A 4,207-nucleotide genomic window follows, 5' to 3' on the forward strand; every position below is an offset into this window, starting at 1 on the left:
TCTTTTCAGTTATTTACTAATTTATAACACATTTATTACATGTTTATAACACAAAGGGGGGGTCTTTTCAGTTATTTACTAATTTATAATATTTTCATAACATGTTTATAACACAAAGGGGGGGGTCTTTTCAGTTATTTACTAATTTATAATATTTTTATAACATGTTTATAACACAAAGGGGGGGGTCTTTTCAGTTATTCACTAATTTATAATATTTTCATAACATGTTTACTAATTTATAATATTTTCATAACATGTTTATAACACAAAGGGGGGGGTCTTTTCAGTTATTTACTAATTTATAATATTTTTATAACATGTTTATAACACAAAGGGGGGGTCTTTTCAGTTATTCACTAATTTATAATATTTTCATAACATGTTTACTAATTTATAATATTTTCATAACATGTTTATAACACAAAGGGGGGGGGGGTCTTTTCAGTTATTTACTAATTCATAATATTTTTATAACATGTTTATAACACAAAGGGGGGGGGGTCTTTTCAGTTATTTACTAATTCATAATATTTTTATAACATGTTTATAACACAAAGGGGGGTCTTTTCAGTTATTTACTAATTTATATTTTTATAACATGTTTATAACACAAAGGGGGGGGGTCTTTTCAGTTATTTACTAATTTATAAAATTTTTATAACACATTTATTGCATGTTTATAACACAAAGAGGGGGTCTTTTCAGTTATTTACTAATTTATAATATTTTCATAACATGTTTATAACACAAAGGGGGGGGGGTCTTTTCAGTTATTTACTAATTTATAAAATTGTTAAAACATGTTTATAACACAAAGGGGGGTCTTTTCAGTTATTTACTAATTTAAGCACATTGTCTTATAATATTACAGATGAAAACAGTGGTGGAATGGTATTGAATTACATTTTATTGTCATTTAGATCAGGGGCAGTCGCCACACCTCTGCTTCAGGAGAAAATGTAAATGTTTTTTTAATTTTTTTTATACATTTATGGAATTACTCTGTGTCTATTTGTATTGATTTATTCTATTACTTAATACATATAAAATAACTACAAATGCATATCAGAACAACATGATGGATTTCACTAGGTATTATCTTTCCCAACACTTGTACCCCCCTCATATCTGGAAATGTGATGTCCCAGAGTCCCTGATGACAGTGGTCGCTATCAATCTGGTTTTTGATCTGCAGTGTTACTAACTTACAAAAATGTAAAGGAAGCAGACAACCACACAATTTAAAAAAAAAAAAGAAAGAAGGCAAGTGATGAGTCCAATGTTGCCCCAGCAGCAGAAGATATTAACGAGGCTCTAGCCACTGATGGATTAATTATGCAAGTTCATTTTAAGGTAAGATATCAAATCACCCTACCCTCTTATAAATCTGTTTAAGGGAAATATTTGCCTTTTTTTATCTCTCTTCTGCTCCCTCCCTCTCCTTTTTGCATTTGGACTTTAACTGTTTGAAGTTAAACTCGGATGTCCCTGTGATATTGTTGCACTGACATAGTGAATAAAATACGTTACGTTTGTCGGATACTTTTTCTGCTCTCTAACTCTGCCGCTTGCTGTCCGTGGTGCAGAAAACGGATGTGTATTGCGTAAAGGCCCATTGGCTGAATTGACACTACTGAGGCAGGAGACAGAGAGAAACTCAGGCTTTATTGAAGTAAACCTGCTAGCGAGCAGGTTAGGTTCAGAGGCTCAGTTGCCATAGTAACTGACTCAGAGTTTGAGTTAACTCGCTTTCTGGAACTGAAAACTCCGGATTTCCCTCATCTCAGGCTTAACAAACTCAGGATTTTCACTAAACCCGCTTCCTGGAATACCCCTCTGATCTTAAAGGTCGGTAATACTATGCAGTCACAAAGATATTTTCTGTCAGGTACTGACATCTAGTGGCCAATTTGGATTTTGTTTTCATTCGTGAGGCACCGGAATGTAATTGTGGGATACATACATCACACCAATTTCTTGGGAGGTTTTGCTAATCATAAACACATGAAAAAAGTGCTGCCCAGGCATATATATGCACTTGTCAAAATCAATGACAAGCTGTTTGTTTTCAGAAGACAAAAAATAAAGAAAAGTCAACAGACATGAGTAAAGAAATGGATTGGCACATTTGGATATTAGATAATCTATGCCACTTGTATATATCACTTGTTCTGAAAACGTAGTTACCTGTGATGTGCCTGTGATGTCAGAATCACTGTAGGGCACCATGTTTAAAATGGTCATACTGACTATGCCTGGAAGGTGGCTGGAACACACCCACATTAGCTTAGTTACACTTTTGCTGTTTCAGCTGGGCTTAGTTCATGCAAACCTGTGATGTTAACTCACATTGGTTACCTCACATTCAGTCTGATCAATGCTGTCAATCCATCCCAATTTCTAATGTCTCCACAGAAACAAAATTTGAAATGCTTAATGTCAATGTTAAAAAGAAAATGTGTGGAAGTCCGATTAAGCAGGGTCCGTGCCGAACCATGCTGAACCATGCAGAACCATGCTGAACCATGTAGAACCATGTAGAACCATGCTGAACCATGTAGAACCATGGAGAACCATGGAGAACCATGCAGAACCATGCAGAACCATGTAGAACCATGTAGAACCATGCTGAACCATGGAGAACCATGCAGAACCATGCTGAACCATGTAGAACCATGTAGAACCATGCTGAACCATGGAGAACCATGCAGAACCATGCTGAACCATGGAGAACCATGCAGAACCATGCAGAACCATGCATAACCATGCAGAACCATGCAGAACCATGCAGAACCATGCTGAACCATGCAGAACCATGCAGAACCAGATAGAGGAGGTGCTGCAAAGCTCCCAGCAGAGGTCTGCAGTGCAACCTCCCATTTCAAATGTCAGATGTCATCAGAAAGTGTCAACTGGAAGATATATATATATATATATATATATATATATATATATATATATATATATATATATATATATATATATATATATATATATATATATATATATATATATATATACAGAGGTGGACAGAGTACTCGACCCCAGTACTTGAGTAAGAGTACAAATACTACTGGTCAAAATTTACTCTGTTACAAGTAAAAGTAGCTCAGTCAAAATATTACTCGAGTAAGAGTAGAAAAGTACTTGCTTTTAAAGGTACTTAAGTATCCAAAAGTAAATGCTTTTAAATTTACTTTAAGTAAAAGTAAGAGTAAGAGTAAATTTCTTATTTTCCACATCAGTAAATTACTATATTTTTTCTAAATTAATTTAAGGATCTTTTAACTCTTGTTTCTGAGAATTAACTCTTTGAAACCAGCTGCACTGATGTGCTGCGTTTAGAACCACAATGTTATATAAAACCTGCAGAAACACCAAAAACAAATCAAATGAATGGGATCATAAGAGGAGAGCAGATGATGCAGAGTTTATTAACAAACATGAACTGAAACCAAATTAACCTGCACCATCCAACTAGGTCTGGATCCCCCTCAGGGGAGGCTTGACTATTTCCGCTTTATGTACATCCCAGTGGAGAGCGTGCACTGTGATAGGTCTCCTCCTTTGACAAAAACAGCTTGTGTCCAATAGGATTTTAGGGAAGAAAAAAGAGCATACCTGAAAGTAACGAGTACTTTTCAGCCTTCCTAGAAATTTACTTGAGTAAAAGTAAAAATATTTGTCTTGGAAATGTATTCAAGTAAGAGTAATAAGTACCAAAGAAATCTAATACTCAAGTAAAGTACAAATCCTCTGGATATGTACTTAAGTACAGTACTCAAGTAAATTTACTCCATTACTGTCCACCACTGTATATATATATATATATATATATATATATATATATATATATATATATATATATATATATATATATATATATATATATATATATATATATATATTGTTTTTTTTATATTTTCAAATTATTTAATCCAAAATAGCTTTTGGTCTAGCAGGTCAGTGACCTGCAATCGAGTCAGCTCTCCTACAGCGGAATGTCATCATAAATGTGGCTTTTTTAAACAACAGTAAAAATGCACCTTGATCCTAATAGTTTTTTGGCTGCTGACAACAACTCAGGTCACATGACACCAATCACGTGAAAGGAAGCCCCGCCCCCTCCGGCGCTTCTCGCATCTGATTGGTCAACACGCTTCCTAGCGAGAGCGTGATTGGTTAACAAGGGGCATGTGACTGT

The sequence above is a fragment of the Cololabis saira genome, chromosome 15, assembly GCF_033807715.1.
Source record: "Cololabis saira isolate AMF1-May2022 chromosome 15, fColSai1.1, whole genome shotgun sequence".
Classification (NCBI taxonomy): domain Eukaryota; kingdom Metazoa; phylum Chordata; class Actinopteri; order Beloniformes; family Belonidae; genus Cololabis; species Cololabis saira.